At 36.3% G+C, this 18,488-nt stretch overlaps 1 long non-coding RNA gene and 1 pseudogene across 4 annotated transcripts in view; one reads left to right on the top strand and one right to left on the bottom strand.

Moving 5' to 3' along the window:
• LOC147296160 (uncharacterized) overlaps nt 1-5,921 on the bottom strand; it is a 9,506-nt gene extending 3,585 nt beyond the window's left edge. The window contains exons 1-4 of one of the 3 annotated variants that reach the window (XR_015120602.1): nt 5,693-5,921; nt 5,534-5,600; nt 5,330-5,402; nt 5,139-5,237 (exon numbers count right to left, since the gene is read on the bottom strand). This is a non-coding gene — a long non-coding RNA (uncharacterized LOC147296160). Of the gene's footprint in view, nt 1-232; nt 5,238-5,329; nt 5,403-5,533; nt 5,601-5,692 lie in introns of those variants that run through there. The other 2 variants (XR_015120601.1, XR_015120603.1) reach the window with 2 other exon arrangements.
• A 4,892-nt stretch (nt 5,922-10,813) lies between these two features.
• On the top strand, nt 10,814-17,683 carry LOC147296159 (uncharacterized; annotated as a pseudogene). The gene is made up of 10 exons (XR_015119822.1): nt 10,814-11,169; nt 11,546-12,603; nt 12,637-14,956; nt 15,171-15,319; nt 15,350-15,716; nt 15,806-15,987; nt 16,481-16,641; nt 16,774-16,865; nt 16,973-17,071; nt 17,423-17,683. The product of XR_015119822.1 is annotated as an uncharacterized LOC147296159 (transcript).
• The last annotated feature ends 805 nt before the right edge of the window (nt 17,684-18,488 follow it).

Raw genomic sequence — 18,488 nt, 5'->3', positions numbered from 1 at the left:
TGTAAAGATGAAGAGTGAGAACAGGAGAACAAAGTCTGGCAATTCCTAGCTGAGGAAGGTGCAGCATTGGAGGATGATTGGCCTTATGGCCAAGCTCCAATCAATGTACCTTAAACTTACTTTCAGATATTACTTTCAATGTACCAATCAGTTTACATAAATCATAAAGTTAAGTAATATCCTCCAATGCTGCACCTTCCTCAGCTAGGAATTGCCAGACTTTGTTCTCCTGTTCTCACTCTTCATCTTTACATAGGCACGTATGGTCCCATATGTGCTGGGGAGATAGTCTTACCCTCTCCCCAGTGTAAATATATATACATGCCTCAAGGCACTCCAGTAGTGAAATTAAATAGCAATCCTCGTGTATTTGATTGCTGACTATGGGGTGCATAGATGCACTCCAGTCAACAGTGTTGGAAACCTGTGAAAAATCATACATTAGCATATTCATTTCTTTTGGTTTAGCTAAAATGTTTTCGTTTTGTATTTACTAGGTTTCCTCCTTTGCCCCTTTGGGCTTCGATGAAATTAATGATGCAGTTCAGATCAAAATATTTAGTTGAATTGCCACTATAGCTGCCCACAAAAAGTTTCATGCGATTACTGTAATTAGTCTTTGATGAAGATCTAAGGCAAATCAGTTAATCATAATCAATAGAATTAATGAAAATCTTTTGATTTAATTAGCTTCTAAGAATTATTTGCTAAGATTTCTATACAAGGCTTGGAATTATTTGCCCCATTTTCGCAGACAAATTATATGCATATCAGCATTTTTTGTCACATTTTATTTGCCACACTTTATTATTATTTTTTTAAAAGAAATATTAAAACATTAGGTTTTAAGATTTGAGTATTTTTTGCCACATTTTATTTCCCACACTTTTTTTTATTTTTGCAGAAATATTAAAACATTAGGTTTCAAGTTGTGAAGAAATCAATCAAAGATCAAATGGGAGCAAGTACGATCAACATTTATTTTTTTACAGTATATTAATTAATCTATTTGAGGTATGTAAATTATATTTGCTTTAGAAGAGGACTGGCGTATCAGGCGTGTATCAATCAATTTAAACTAATCTAAATTTTTTTTTATAAGAAAATTTATCTAAATTTATTTTCAAATAATTACTTACCAAATTAAAACTGAATGCATTTTATTATTTTCCCTATATAGGAAAAAGGTAGACGGTTCAAGATAGCAGGCTATGAGATTGTACAAGGACGGCAAGCTATCATGAAAGCCCTGAGCAAGGGTCCTGTAGATCATCCTTCACTACAGAGCTATAGAGGGGTAAGTCTAACTAAAGTATCTTCAGAATAAATATTTTCATATAGAATCCAACTTAAACTTAACTATTCTGAAAATAAGTAGATTTACAGCTTGTGGGACTGTTGGACTACAGATAAATAAGCAGAGGGATGATTGGTTTCTGTATATAGCAAATAAATCCTTGGTCACGACATTAAGTATAGAGTAGCTTTTCCAGCATAATTCAAGTATCAAATGCCATAAATTTAGCAAGAAATGCATGGATCTTAAGGAGGAGAATGGAAACAAAAGAATTTCTAATTTCCATAAGTAATATATGTCTAACTCAGATGCACTCGCCCTACCAGCAAATGATAGATTTCTCTGTAACGAATGTCTTAATTTCCACACTGCCTTGAAATCCAATCAATCTAGTCGCTATGGACCAGCAGTGCTAAAACACCGACCACAAAATGAATAATAATTGATCATAAAAATATGCTCTTTGAATGAAACTGACAGCAGCAAAATTATACTTAATGTTAGTACAAATTTACAACTGATTTTCATGTTTCTACTCATATGTCGATAATTGCATATGAACCAGATTTGCAAATGGAAGTTATAACCTTGCCATAAAAACTGCCTATGGGCCATACTGAGATTTGTCTTACTATGGTCAGTAATTACATTCATCATGTCCTAAATTGATGAAGACAAACTTATACATACCATGCTGCCTCTGCAGGACTGTGTACTAATGTCACTAGAACACCACTAGTACAGTCAAGCTTATAAATACCCTGCTGCCTCTGCAAGACTATGTACTAATGTCACTAGTACAGTCAAGCTTTCTTACAATTTCTTTTCCTATATATGTCTTTTGACGCAAGTAACATGCATAACTGTGAGTTCATATATATAATAATATATGCTACTAATGAGCAATAGAAGTTCTTTTCCTATATATGTATTTTGATGCAAGTAACATGCATAACTGTGGGTTTGTATAGATGTCTATAATGTTCCTTATTGTGTCATTGCAGGACATACTAGAGCCTGCCAATGCAAACTTAAAAAAGTGTTGAGTCTAAAACGTGTGGGTTTCATAGAAGAGATGTGGAACACTTCTGCTTTCATTGTGAATACAGACTTGGATGGCACTCGATGGCGCTAATGGGTTTTTGCAAGGGATATTATTGGACCGCAAAAAATTCATGGGGTGAGGATGGCTACATAAAAATAAGAATGGAAGACGACTGGGGTGAGGATGGCTACATAAAAATAAGAATGGAAGAATCCCCTCAATACTATCAAGCAAACTTCATGAAAGGTGCAGGACACAAATTGGCGAATGGAAGACGACTGGGGTGAGGATGGCTACATAAAAATAAGAATGGAAGAATCCCCTCAATACTATCGAGCAAACTTCATGAAAGGTGCGGGACACAAATTGGCGAATGGATTGTACCTGCCTTCAGGGGCACTAAACATTGAGAATAGAAATGCATGGATCTTAAGGAGGAGAATGGAAACAAAAGAATTTCAACATTTATTTCCTTTTCCATAAGTAATATATGTCTACTAGCAAATGATAGATTTCTCTGTAACGAATGTCTTAATTTTCATACTGCCTTGAAATCCAATCAGTCTGGTCGCATGGACCAACAGTGCTAAAACACCGACCACAAAATGAATAATAATTGATCATAAAAATATGCTCTTTGAATGAAACTGACAGCAGCAGAATTATACTTCAATGTTAGTACAAATTTACAATTGATTTTCATGTTTCTACTCATATGTTGATAATTTGCAAATGGAAGTTATAACTTTGCCATAAAAACTGCCTATGGGCCATACTGAGATTTGTCTTACTATGGTCAGTAATTACATTCATCATGTCCTAAATTGATGAAGACCAACTTATAAATACCATGCTGCCTCTGCAAGACTGTGTACTAATGTCACTAAAACACCACTAGTACAGTCAAGCTTATAAATACCTATTTGAGGTATGTAAATTCTATTTGATAGACTTAATATGAGGTCTGTAAATCTATAGGGTCATGCCAGGCTCGTGTCGGTTCGATTAATTATTTGAAGTTTTTATTATTGTTTAATAAATCAAATAGTCTTTGGTGTCATTTCATTTTCTATCAAATTTTTTAATTTTCTACTGCTTTGATTCCATTTTCTATTCAATTTCATCACCAAAATCAAAATTAAAAATTGAAATAAGGCTAATAGTAGTTTTTTTAAAAATAAATAAATAAAAAATACTCGTATAAATGGGCCGGCCTAAACTCATAACGGGCTCGTGCTGACCCAACACATAACGGGCTCGGGTCGGGCCGGCCCAACGGGATAGAAAACATTGGCTTAGTTTGGCCTATACGTATGAGTCAGGCTTAACCTGGTCCATTTATTAACGAGCCGGACCGAGTTGGGCCTGGCTCACTTTAAATGGGCCGGGCCCGTGCTGGATTCGGGCCGGCCTGGTACAATTCGGGTCGGCCCGGCTCATTGTACACCTCTAGGATCATTGGTTGTTTGTGGCCTTCGAAACAGTTTTAATTAAACCTTTTGGCAGTCTTCCAAAACTAAAACAGATTCATTAATGCCAACAGGCCCAACATAGTTAGTACAAAACTTTTGGTAGGTTAGAATCTTAAGTTTTCCTTTTGTTTATGAGAATCTTGAGTTTTCCTATTAACAATAAAAATAAAAGGAAATTCTATACATACCTAACAAAATTTTTAATCATGAATGAACAATTATGTCCCATGATGAAATGACCATTGAAGACAAATGCAATTTAAAAAAAAAAAATTTTGTTTTTTTCTATACCCAATATCATATCTTCATTTTCATTTTCATCTTCAACTTCTTCGATAATCAAATTCCAATCCTAACCAAAGTTTTGATCTCATATTATCCAATCAAGTGTTTTAATTCGAATGGAGGGTCAAATCATTATTTTCGAGGCTTCAAATGAGATATGTGTGCCAATTTTGGACAAATGGTTCAAAATTTTGGACCAAGAAACAAGTGCTAAGAGGGACCTTTTTCCCTTCTTTTTTCAGGGCATAAAAGTCATTTGGTATGTTAAGAGATCAAAGTTTTAAAATGGGTCAATGTGGCAAATTTTCTAAACGTTTCTACTTTTTCATAAGAAGCACAAAAGACATTTGACATTGCAAAATAAAATCCAAATGCTTAACTTACTACCAAACAATAAAATGCAAGAAAATAAGCTTGATGTCAAAGTCTTCTTAGGCTCAATTTAGTAACATATGTATAATTTCATCATGAAACTAACAGTGGGAAATCTTTTACTCAAATGAGCCTAAGAGAAGAAATTGGCATCCAATTACAACTCAAAAGTTCTAACATTGTCTTTTCCTAGTTTTCGAAAAACCACGCAGGACAGGAGATGGAATAAAACAATATATAAGTATTTAACATGAAATTGAAGTTAAATAGCAAGTCTATTGACATCTTAGGAGATTCACTCAATCCATTTATCCACAATCAAGTTGCATCCAAATATAAATTAACAATTGTTAGAAACAAAATCCAAAAATGGCAAAAACCTAGAAAAATCCCAATCAAAATAGGACGTACGATGAGAAGAAGCTTGTAGCAGTATGCAAAACCCCCAAACTAAACCTCAAAGCCCAATTCATTAAAAAGGAGCCATTTATACGCAAACAAATATAAAATCACCCAAAATACAAGACGGATCAAAATCAAAGACAAGGCAGATTTAAATCAAGCATCAATGAAATCAATACCAGAAAAAACATAATAATAATCCAAATTAAAGTAAAATCCATAATTAAAAACCTAAACGGAATCGTAGACATGCAATGCACAGTACCTAAGGCAAAGATGTGGAATTGAAGGATCGTTTCTCCAGGGGGCTATGTTTATGTAGACAAACTTCCTTGTACATTCAAAATCACCCTGAAATACAAGGCTGTCAAGACATATCAAAATCAAAGACAAGGCAGATCAAAATCCAGCAACAATGATAACAAATAAACAAAGAAAATAAAAAAAAATAAAAACCTTAAGTCCAGCGGTTAAAACATCCTTTGTTTGTGAGCGATTGAACTGAATCGTGATTAAAAGCAAGTTGTTGCTGCAAAAAAAAAAAATGCATCAAGTTAGCGAAAGCTGTAAACTTTATCAACATAGACATGAAATTTGATTGGAAACCCAAGATTTAAGGTAGTAATTGCCAAGATGAGAAGGTTGATTTAGTGTATTTACCTTTTGGAAAGAAATCCATAGTTCTTGAAACTGTGATTTACATATTGAAATCACATGTGTGTTGAAACTGTGATTTACATAGAGAAGGTTGAGTTAGAGTATATTTCATATGTGTTGATATTCTTCGAGCAGTACTTGCCAAGATATTTGGATATTTACCTTGACACTGACTTCCGATAGATGGGTAGCAGTAGCTGATTTGATTTCATTCTTCTTGAAGCTAAGTTGATGATTCCATTCTTCTTGAGGTGGATCGGATCGGATCGGTAGATAGGCTAATAGGGAAGAGGAACATATTGCTTCTTTCGCTAGCAAGAACCCTAAACTCTTCTCCTTGGTCGAGAACCGGAACACGGGGGAAGAAAGATTTGGGGGCCTTTCGTTTACTTTTTTTTTTTTTTTTTGGTCGAAAAGCCTTTCGTTTACTTATATACGGGTTTCGTCTTAGGGTTACATCTGTTTGACTTACTTCTGACGCATAAGTTAAGTTTGGTGCAAGTACAACATAACTTGCACGCTCTCATATCTGTTCACTTGGGTTAGTAACGTTAGTTAGTTCTGATTTTCTATCTACTGGCCTCTTAAACACACGTTTCAATTGATATTTTTATTGTGTTTTTTTTTTTATATTTTATTTTTAGTTTTATAATTTTTCACAATTATTTTCATATTTTAAGATAATGAGCTGTTTTTTTTTTTTAGTTTATTTTAATAATTTTATTTTATAACTATGTTATTAAGTTTTTTTTTATGAAACTGTTTATTGAATGAAAGGTAATTTAGACAAGTATATTTTTTGTGAAATCTATAACACTAAACTTTATAATAATAAAGATATATACAAAGAAGACATGGATCCTCTCCTAACTTTTTTCAATCTGCCTAAATTTTTGATCTCTTACTGTCACGTGTCCAAAATTAAATCTTATGACTCATAATAATTTTGAATTTTTTATAATTTATTTTACTCCAATTTTGCCATTAAAAGCACACCTCCACTTTAATTCTGTCAAGCCCATTAATCAAGCATAAACTTCAATTAAAAAAATTCAAGCACAAACTCATCGACCCTTTTCCCTCAACTTCAAGGCAGTTCTTGGCTTCTTGCATTGCTTTTTTGGCTTTGAATTTGTTTGACCAAGGAAACAATACAACGTCATAGGAATATTGTTATATTCTTTGACCAAATTTTTTTTATTGTAATTAAAATGCAACAAATATTTTTAATTTCATTATATCTGCTTTTATTTTATTCTTCCTCATCCATCAAATTATTTGTTTGTGAGCCATATATATATTTTTTTTCTCTTAACTTTCAATTTCTCCTATTTTCTTGGCAACCATTAAACACAAAAATAAATTTCATAAATAAATTTGGGATTGCTTAGTGTTGGATGAAATTACTCAGATCAAACAAAAGGGAAAATACAAATAGAATGTGCGATTGAAGTTTTTTTGTTTGAGATTGCCTTTAATGAGTATGAGAATTATAGCCATTGAAATAAAAAAAAATTGATCAAAGAATAGAAAGAGATCAGCAAAAAATTGAAAATTCTTAAATCATGTGGGTTATGAAAGCCAGAACTAGTGGTTGAGGATTATCAATGAACATGTGATTAAGAGTCTTGAGATGGTGTCGAAGTTGTACAGTTCGCAAGAGAGATTTAAAAAGTACTAAGAGGAAATTTTTTTGCAGAGGATGGAGAGGTAAAAGAACAAAAAAAAAAAGGAAAAACAAAAAGGCCACAAAATCAATGTAAGCCGCAGGATTTGGTGTTTCATATGTGACACTCTATAATTAAAAGATAAGAAGATTAGAGATAATTAAAGTTAGGAGATGATCCAAATCCATACAAAGGTTAGGAGATAATTAATCTGTAAGTAAATGTTGAAATTAAAATGTTCCTAGTCATTCTAGTTCAGTAAACATGTAATGTAACCAAGGAATAAAATTTCGGGTTTCGAGAAAATTTCGATGGAAATTTCGAAAATTTTTAAATTTCGACAAAAATTCGACGGAAACGACATAAATTACTATCAAAATACGGAAATTTTGAATGAAACTTTACCATATGTTTATTTAACATATTATCTATTACATTGATAAAAAACATTGAAAAAACCAAATTATATGGTAGGTTTCATGTGATATGTGATGAATATAATGCACGCTGGAGACAAATACTGTTAAATAAAATTAGTATATTATTTATACTCTATAATCTATACACTAAACCCTATGTATTTTATAATCTATATTCTATATTGTTTAGAATATGGTATATGATATTAGGATTTAGGCCCTTTAGGGTATTTTAAATTATTTTTTATATAGAAATATATCATAGTCTATCAGTTTAGAGTTTAAAAAGAATTAAACGAAACTCAAAACCATTTTTTTTCTTTACAATTGCCCAAAGGCCCCAAACTCTAATCAATCCTAAACCTTTTAATTTTTTTCTCTTTTTTATTTTATTTTTCCTTTTTTCCTTTTTTTTTTCTTCTTTTTCTTTCCTTCCTTTTCTTTTTTTTTTCTTTCCTTCCTTTCCAGCTTTCCTTTCCTTTCTTTTCCCCCCGAGGCTCCACTTCAGCTCTATTGTTTTTTCTTTTTCTTCATCCTCTCTCTCTCTCTCTCTCTCTCTCTCTCTCTCTCTCTCTCTCTCTCTCTCTCTCTCCTCTCTCCCCCTGCCGTCGCCCCCCCGCCGTCGCCCCCTACCGTAGCCCCCCCGCCGTCGCCCCCTGTCGTCGCCCCCCTATCGCCCCTTCTGCCATCGCCCTTTCTCCTTCGATCTCGCCCTGCCGCTGTTGTTGCCGCCACCCCTTCTTTCTCCCTCGACCTGCCGCTGCCCTGCCGCCCCCCGCCACCCCTTCTTTCTCCCTCGACTGTGCAGGTGAGGTAACTACTCCGTAACTGTAAGTTGGTTAGCTGGGTTATTGGGTAGCTGTGCAGTGACGAAATTTTGCTAAATTTCGACGAAATTTAAGCAAAATTCAAAAAATTTGGCTGTTAGGGTGTTCGAAAATTTCGCTCGAAATTTCGGCGAAATATTTCGAATTTTTATCGAATCAGTGTTAAAATTTCGGACCCCCTCAAAATCGAAATTTAAACCCTTGAATGTAACCAAACCTTAATTTATTTAGGAGCTAAAGAATGTTGAAATTAAAATAAGTATATATCCATTTATTTATTTAAATTACTTCTTCCAAATTAATAATGATCGTACAAGTATTGTTTTATTGTTATCAGAACAGTGTATTTAATGTGCATCCGTGAGAAATTTTGAGGAACAAATTAACTTGGGATCTTCTGAGATGCATATGATTAAGTTCTAGCCTGCACCCTTTTCCTTTTTTTATGCAGTTTACTGGACCAAAAAAAAAAAAAATTGCAGTTTAGACATAATTTTAAAAAGGTGCTATATACTTGGTTGAAAGAAATTAAGTAAATTGTAATATTGATTTTCCTCAGTCATTAATTGTAGCAAAGATATATATGCATACTTGTAAACTTACATTTCCTGAGTGCGACTGTGTGTGTGTGAGAGAGAGAGAGAGAGAGAGAGAGAGAGAGAGAGAATGAAAATATTACAAGAACTTGGTTTAACATAGACGTATTAGGAGCCATATTACAAAGGAAGTTCCAAAAAAGAAAGAGAAAAAAGGAAGAAATAGTAAGAACAGAAAGAAGAAAATTAAGAACATAGGCTACCTAGCTAGCTTCCGATCGAATGCAATTTTTTTTAATTAAGTTCTTAATTATGACTTGTAAATTAAGCTCCATGCCATAAACGATTAAACCAAGGTGGTCACTCACTCAATCAGTGGGAGGAGGAGTCATTTTCCTCAATTTCAGAGGCTGCCTCATCTTCTTCTTCTTCTTCAAAACAGTCAATGCCATAAGCTGCGTGGCCTTCTCCAAAAGCCTTGATATGGTCCTTGAGAGACCTCTTGTGCTTGAATTAGAGCCACAAGTGCAATACCAAAGCTTCCCACAATTCTTCTCATGGGTTCTCCAATCACCTCTCACTGCAAAGGCCTTCCCACATTTTCTGCACATGAAGGGTTTGATGCCATGTTTTCTCTTGTAATGGGTTTGGAGGGTTCTGAAGTCTTTGAGAGGCTTTGACCTTGGGTGGTCAATGTTGTTTCTGCAACCTGAGGCACAGTAATAGCATGGGAGTCTAAGCATGGCTGTGGGTTGGGTTCCCCTTAGAGACTCTGGCCCTTTTCTGTACTGAGATCCATGCCCCCACATATGCATCTACATATATAATGTACTAATTAATTTAAACACTAATTTATATATAATTTGGTCACTCACACACACAATTATATATAGGACATCAAGGGAAGAGAACTTTAACATCTAACTTTTCATTTGATCATAATAAAAGCCATGAGCATGAAGAAATTCAAAGGAAGCATTCATTTAACAAAAGTTGGACTTGTAGGTGTTTTTTTTTTGGTTGAACCTTGTGGGTGTCCTTTGAATTGATTCTTTTAAAGTTTCTTTGAATATAGAATTTGTCATTTATGCTTTTCTAAAACAAACATGGGTCAAGGCCAGGGTTTGAACATGAAAAGATAAAGCAATTATATGTTATGGCTTAGAAAGTTGGAATTTAAATTTCTTTGTATTTTTGGGTATAATTTTTCCAAATATTCTAGTACAAGGTGTTTGTTGCTATATATGTATGCATGATATATGGTCAATCTATAGACGACTAGAGCAGAAGAAAAAGGAGAGACCATACACATGGAGATTCAAAATGAGTAGTTGAAAAGGATTGGTTTTGAGCATATACAGATCTTTTATGTCATGTATATTTTGCCCAGGAAGAACTTGGGATGTCTTCGTTTTTACACACACACACACCTGCCAATGTGATGTGTGATGTAGTAGTACACAAACTTCAAGGTGCAAAAAGCACAATTGCTGTGTAGTTCAATCACATAAAGAGGGGTGCACTGCGCGCTCATCATAATTGTTTCGATTCTGATCAGTTTTGGATCAGCAGGAGTTGATTTAATATTCTTATTTTTTAAATCCCAAAACCCACAAATCATGCAAAAAGATAAAAAGGAGTGCTGGACCTGCTCGTAATATTAAGTGTCAAACTGGAAATATACAAAAGAAAAAGAAAAATTAATGTTTTAAAGTAGCAACAACTCAACAAGATGAGGTTTACACGTCGATACAAAAACTAATGTTTGAGAGTGTTTACACGGGTTCTGGTGTAAACATGTAAACACTCTCAAAAATTAATGTTTTAAAGTAGCAGCAAGATGAGTTGAGCGAACAAGTTTCTGGTTCGAGCGAGCAGGAAGCGAAGGTCCAAGTGCGGGGTTTGTGGAGGAGGAAGAGGGACTTTGATAGAAGGAGAAGTAGTGAACCGGACGTCGTCGTTTGGCGGCATTGTATAATTTGTATATGGTGTGAGGAATGAGATTGTGCGGAGATACTCTCTCTCTCTCTCTCTCAGTGAATCGATTCATGGCTCAAGTGTGAAAAATGTCGACAATGGAGAAGCTGTTCGCCAAGCACCAGACCCACCTCTTCGACCAACACCTCGCCTCCAAACTCCTCATTGAGGGAATTGCCCCTACTCCCTGGCTTTGGTCCTCCGACCCCAGTGGTACTTTTCCACCTTCGTCTCCATCAATTTCAATCTGTCATACAGTTTTAGATAGCATTGTTAATTTTGTTGATTTTGACCGCAAGTTGCTGTGTTGTTTTGCCTTAGTAGCAATTACTCTTTGTAGAAGATAAAGAAGCGAAACCAAGGTTTTCAATATTGCATTATGTATTTGTGTAATTGCGACCGTCAAGGGTTTCTTAATCCTCTGTGGTTGCCCAGAAAATTTTATATTTTGGGCTATATTATGCCCACACAAACACATCTGTATGTTATGTATATATGCATGTATGTACAATGCCCTGGTCATTTTTATTGTTGGTGAGGGACTTATATCCAGGGCTTAATTAACAATATTTCAATTTTTTCATCACAGTGCTGAGCAAACAAGAGCTCGTTTCAGGAATTCCATTCCCTTGCAGTCTTGCAGACAGCCTGTGATCCCATTTTCTGGTAGTCATTGCTCGGTGTTTGATAAGCCAGTTGCTAGAGCTCACAATGGGGAGCTACCAGGTTTGTGCGCAGAGCTTTGTGGTTTCAATGAAGGTCTTGATGCAGGAGACGAGGTGTCAGTTTTGCCATAGTGCCGCATAAGTAATGCCGGGTGTGCCTCCGATGGTGTTCCTCAAGACCAGAGAGAAGAGGATCCTAGTGTTACGTATCCTGAAGATCAGAGGGATGCAAGAATCTCAGACATTTACCATGACCCAGCTCTATCACTGGCTAGAGGTGCAGGAGTTCAGGTATTGATTTTGCCACAGTGCCCCATCAGTAATGCTGGATGTGCTTCTAATAGTTTTCCTCAAGATCAGAGAGAAGAGGATCCTAGTGTTACGTCTCCAGAAGATAATAGGGATTCAAGAATCTCAGACATTTACCATGACCCAGCTCTATCACTGGCTAGAGTTCAAAGGTCCAAGTCAAGACAAAGAGCTCTGGCAATTCGCAACAGTGCCAAGAAAATCTGTTCACAGGATAAGAACAATGTTAATGGTTGTGCTGGTGGAACTATTGGGCCTTCTATATTTTCCCTACAGTCTGACCATATTGATGAAATGAATTTGGTCAAACCTTCTGATACAAGTGGTAATACTTGTGCAGTAGATGAACCAAAATTAGGCGAACTTCGAATTAAGGAAAAAAGTACTGCCACTGACTCTGGTAGAATTACAAGATCTAGAAGCTCTGGCCAACAGCACAGCTCTTTTAATGTCAGTGGCTCAGCCTGTATTGTCAACAAAAATGGTGGTGCCCTTGCAGATTCTGTTGGCATATCAACACATCAGTCTAACCATGTAAATCCACCACTGGAATTGGTTGATTACTCTAATATCACTAATAACAGTGGCCGAGAGAGGGAAGCAAAGGTAGGATATTACTTTAGCAAGGAGAAGGGAAGCAGCATATACTGTGGGAGAACAACAAGATCTAGAAGTGCTAGTCAATAGCTTAAGTGTCTTAACAAATTGTTGAAGTTGGAGCACTCGTCTGACAGTGCAAAGGAAGATAATGTTAGCAATTCAATGCATCAACCCAAACATGTTGATGAAATGATGGAAGTGGTCAAATATTTTGATATCATTGATGGAAGCTGTGAAGTGAAAACAAAAGTGGGGGAGTGCTCGACCAAGGAACATGATGATTACTGTTGCAGAACAACAAGATCTAGAAGTTCTTCCCAGACACCTAAAAATTTTGGAAAGCTAGATAGCTCTTGTGGTTTTAGGAAGGGTGATGGCGGCACACTCAAACATTCTACTGGTAAATCAACACAACCACCTCAGCCTTTATGTTTGAACAGAGGAGATCCTGATTTTCGTGATGCACAGGGGCCTCAAATGTCCATTGTAAGGTCCCTGCCTGTCCAAAATAGTCTTGAGTTGTCTGCAGTAAATGGGGAAAAGCATTCAAGTAAGGTAAATTCTGCTGAGGAGTATGTCTCCAGAAGTATTGGGTCGCAGGAAATGCATAGTACGGAAGAAATAGCAAAAGATGCCAACTCCAACATATCTGGCAAAAGAATTAACCAGTCAAGGTTTGCTGCATCTAACAAGTCTCGTGATGCACAGATAGCTCAAATATCTGCTGGAAGGTCTGTTCCAATTAAAAAGGAACTAGACTTATGTGCAGCAAATTCAATAGGTTCTTCAGACAAGGAAAATGTTGCAGATCAGTATGCTGGTAGAAATACAAGTGCTAATTCTGAAATTGTTCTTGAAGGATCTGTTGAAGCTAATTCTATTGCTTCTGGGTCTAACTTGGATGGTACTGGGCTTAGAGTTGTAGCGGAAGTTTTAGTCTCAAGGCAGGCTGCTGATTAGAGTTGAAGCCCAAGCAACTTGATTTTAATGACGTAGATGAATCCTGTGTGAATGGAACTTCTACTCCTGCTCTTAAGAAGGGAATACAGGACAGGTCAGCAGAAAAAAGGTCTATTTCATTAATGCAAGCTGAAGACATACTGGATGAAGGAATGGGTGTCAATTGCCAAGTAAAAAGTATCTCATCCCTGGAGATGAATTTTCTGGGGGATTGGGAAGTTCCAGTCAAAGAAAAGGAGCTCCAGTGTGGTTTATCCAAAGCTGTTGCGGAGGAGATATATAAATCTAGAAGAGCCTCGAATGGAAATGTTGTCTCATCAGTAAAAGAAACATCTGATGCTCATAAGAATGCAGTTGCTAATAGCAAAAAGAAATCTTCTTTGATAGATCATCCAACTGCCTTGCAAGTAGCTAATGTTAATGCTGCAAAATCAACTGAATTGGTCTCAGAAGAGAGTGCACTGGATTCTCATGCTGTTGGTAATCCTATACTCTCAACTGATGCTGATTTTGCTTTGGTGTCTGGACCTGGTTCTTTTACAATCCTGGATGCAAAGAATCTGACAGTTGAGATTCCTTGTACTGCTTCTAGGGATGAGACTAGGGGTAACTTGGCTCATCCGATTTTATTTTCGCACAATTCTCCAGAATATGAACAGAGTATTATTTATGAAAGAGATGTAGTTCATTCGAAATCAACTGAATTCCAGATTGCAGAGAAGTCCTTGAGAAGGAGTTGTAGCTCTTCGCCTCAGCCTAAACGAAGAAAGATTGAGGATAAGATAGTTGATGACCTGTCTGCTTCATCAGGCTTGAGAGAAGAGGTTTCTCACACTGTCAACAGAGATTCTATGCGTGGAAACTTGGGAAGCAAAGAACATAGTCCAAAGGCTGTACTAGAATCTCAAGGCCTTTCAATTTCTCAGGAGGATGTTGTGAAATCAATTGTCAGTGGGAGTCCAGTTGAAGAAACACATCAAAATGAGAATTCCTGCATGATAGAGAGGTATGAATCTTCACCTAAGGCACTGAGAAGAAGTTTTAGATCTTCGCCTCGGCATAAACGAAGAAAGATTGAGGATAAGATCGATGATGACCTGTCTGCTTCACCAGGCTTGAGAGAAAAGGCTTCACACACTGTCAACAGAGGTTCTATGGGTGGAAACTTGGGAAGTAAAGAAAATAGTCCAAAGGCTGTACTAGAATCTCAAGGCCTTTCAATTTCTCGGGAGGATGTTGTGAAATCAATTGTCAGTGGAAGTCCAGTTGAAGAAACATATCAAAATGAGGATTCCCACATGATAGAGAGGTTTGAATCTTCTCCTAAGGCACAGGTGAAAGAGGCACTCACTGAGGATGTTGTGAAATCAATTGTTTGTGGGAGTCCAGTTGAAGAAACACATCAAAATGAGGATTCCCACATGATAGGGAGGTTTGAATCTTCACCTAAGGCACAGGTGAAAGAGGTACTCACTTTTCCATTGTGCACCTCTCTCTCTCTCTTTCTCTCTCTCTCCCTCTCTCGGCTAAGCTCTTGTCCTTATATCTTTTTTATTCTATATAGTAGTCTTGTTTTATTTTGGGGTTTTCTGTTTACTTATTTTGTTATATTACATGGGTTGGTTTGTCTGCTTAGTGCTTTAATTGATCTTTTCTGATGCATAATATTGTGTTTGGCAGGGTGAAATCAGCTCGGAAGGGGGGTATAGTAGTGTAAATACGCCTTTCACTTTTATGCATGAAGAATTAGGAGCATCACTTCTCTCAAGTTTGATCAATCAGGCTGCTGGGCATCCTCAAGATTGTTTGGTGGAGGAAACACAAGTAGGACATCCAGTGACTTGATTCAGTATTTTGAGCTTCTTGTGCTTTCTTATAGGGAAGAGGGACATCAAAGTGAAGGCCCTGGAGGCCGCTGAAGCTGCAAAGGATCTTGCAGAAAAGAAAGAGAATGAGCGTAAGATGAAGAAGGAAGCCTTGAAGCTTGAGAGATCAAGAATGGAGCAAGAGAACTTGAGGCAGTTTGAGCTGCAGAAGAAAAAGAAAGAAGAAGAGAGGAAGAAAATAGAGGCTGATATGGCTGCAAAGAAGAGACAAAGGGAAGAGGAAGATAGGAAGGAGAAGGAAAGAAAAAGGATGCGTGTTGAAGCGCGGAGAAAGCACAGAGAACATGAAGACAAGTTACCTGCAGAAAAAGAAGATAAAGAAATAAAATGTCAAGCCATTGTACGATTCGTCATGCTCTGACACATTTTGTGATTCCAATCTTCTTGCTATTTTAGAAATCACATTGAATATTGGGTTGTCTATTATAGGATGGAAGAGGACATGAGAGTAAGGAAGTGCACAAGAAAATGGAGGAAGAGTATGGCACTCTCAGGAACATTTCAGAGACTGTTCCTGGGACTTCCAGGTTTCAACAAATAATGCCAGAAGAGAATATATTGTCCATGAAGAGTGCTGCGAGGCCTTGAGTAATTTTGGATATAATGCAGAGGTAAATGTTATTTCGAACAACCAATTTTCACCATATCATCAGATCTGCTTGCATATTATACAGCACAGGTGGCAATTGAACCTATTCCTCTCCCTCTAAAATAACATCTCTACATATGTTGAGTGCTTTTACTTGTGCAGTTCATACTAGGGAGGCCTATGATTAAGAACAAATTCTGAGCTTTTGCCGCAGGCTGGAGCAGGGTGATGAGCTGGTAGTTTAGCATGATTTCTAATCCTGTGTAGTCCTTTTAACTTGTTGGTTTTTAACTACTCCAGGGCCTTCCCCTTTGCAATCTCTATGCCATAATTGATAAGAAGTCTACTTGTCTTGTTGCAAGGATTTTAACTTTTGGTAAATCTACTATTAGCTTATTGTAAACTCAAATCTGAACCACCTTTAGAAAATTTTCTTACACATGAACAGCTGCATATTTTGTGTACATCTACTTTGTCTCTACAGTCTCATGCTGATACTTCCTGTGATCTTCAAGGTAACAAGCAATTTAGCCAAAGCAATAGAAAATGAGAATTGGGTTGCCAATACAAGTCAAGAACAGTTGTATGAGATCTCTCCATACAAAGAATCAGATGATGAAAACGAAGAAGATGACGATATCATACCAAATAGTAAATTTATTCCTTCATGGGCAAGGTATAGAGCACTCCAATCACTTTGGTGATATGTATCTTGGTGAAAGGCATAGATTGTGTACCCTCAAGAAACTGTTAACTCTGCTTGTGCACCTTTAAAAATCATTTATTAGTTGGTTCTTGTTTTCTGCAGTAAAAATTGCCTGGCTCTAGCTGTTTCTTGCCAGAATGGAGCAGACCCAGAGGCGATCTTCCCCCGAGAAAGCTTTTGCAGTATATCGGAAGGTACTTTTATGGTTTAAAGCCATGATCTTATTAGCTATTGCTTTGGCCTTTTGGCTAGTAAATTGTTATGTATTGCTGGACTAAAGATCAAATATGCTCATTTGTAGTTCTCTTGCCTCGAAAGCATCAGCTACAATAGTGGGCACCAAATTAAATTCAACGTATTCTCCAGTCAATTAATGCTAAAGCTTTGGGGTCAAGAAGAGGTATGTTTCCTTTATTCTCATTTTTCATTCCATGTGGAATGTCAGCTGCACTGTCTGCCTAGGTCATCATTGCATGTCACCATGGGAATTCATTTAGGTCCACATTGTGCTGGCAGTTTCATGTTATTGAAGCATTCTTTTAATGCACCTTTTCTTTGGCCATTGTTCATGTACATATTAATAGAGCAATTTTCCTCTGTGAAAATGCGCCCTCAGTTACTGCCTATCATTGTTAGAGGTTGGCCATCCTTGTCATGAAAGAAAGTGATCCTCTGGATAAATTAAAATTAGAGAAAATTTATTTCTTTTTCTGAAAACAACTTGTAATAGTTGGTTCTTATTCTGTGGCAGATTTTGTAAGACCATTTTGTGAAGAGTTCTTGAGCAGCTGATCCCTTTCCAGCTAATTTCTAGCTGAAATGTTGTAGAATTACTGTGATGTGATGTATATACGATTCTCTTGTGATTGTTATCTCAGATATTTTGCAAACTGACTGTAGTTAAGAAGTAACAACTTCCATTGGCAGTGTGGGAAGGGAAATTCGCTGAGCTGTAGTTAAGAAGTAACTTCTCATTCCTTTTTCTGGGGCACTCTACTTTGGAATTCTTATATAGCTAAGCTTAATTGCTATATCGTAAGATGTGCATACTTACAACTCCAAGTCTCCAAGCCTTGTTCAGAAATCTTAGTAAATAATTCTTAGAAGCCAATTAAATCACATGCTTTTCATTAATTCTATTGATTATGATTAACTGATTTGTAATTCTCAATGAGACTCCCAATTTGAAGATGCTTGGGCTTTTACAGGTGTTTAGATTTCATATCCTCCAATTCTGAAATTTTTACATTTGGAAAAAAAAAAAAAACAGAATTCCGTCATTTATGTTGCACAAATTCACAAGTTTTTTTTTTTTTTTTATAAAAGTTCAAAAAAAGTCACGTATATATAAGTAAATTTATATGCTCAAAAAGTAAAATTAACTAATCAAAGAGCTAAAATTCCATCACAAACTTTTTCAAAAAATGGTAACCTTTACTTCTCAGAAGAATTCTAGCAAATAGAAGATGGAAGGGAAGGATATGCCTTTTTAGAATTATCTACACTAGTCTCGATTACTTGACAACGTATTACCCATCACTGCTTCACAAACTCTAGTAATAACAAATAAGTAAACGGGTATGCATAGTTTTAATTGATTAGTTGACAATTTAACATTTGCATCTCCCCCCCTCCCTCCATTGCTAGTCTGGTGTTCGCTGATGGTCTGGGTCTTGGGAGACTCATTTAGTTAAAGGCTAGTTTGTTGTGTTTCTTTTGGACTTTGGCCTGCCCTTTTACCAAAAAAAAAAAAAAAACATTTGCATCAAATGCTTTATCGATCCAAAGAAAAATAAATCAATCAATCAAATGTCAAA

The sequence above is a fragment of the Dryas octopetala genome, chromosome 1 (genome assembly GCF_963921425.1).
Source record: "Dryas octopetala chromosome 1, drDryOcto1.1, whole genome shotgun sequence".
Taxonomy (NCBI): Eukaryota; Viridiplantae; Streptophyta; class Magnoliopsida; order Rosales; family Rosaceae; genus Dryas; species Dryas octopetala.
This window is presented reverse-complemented; position numbering and strand designations above follow the sequence as displayed.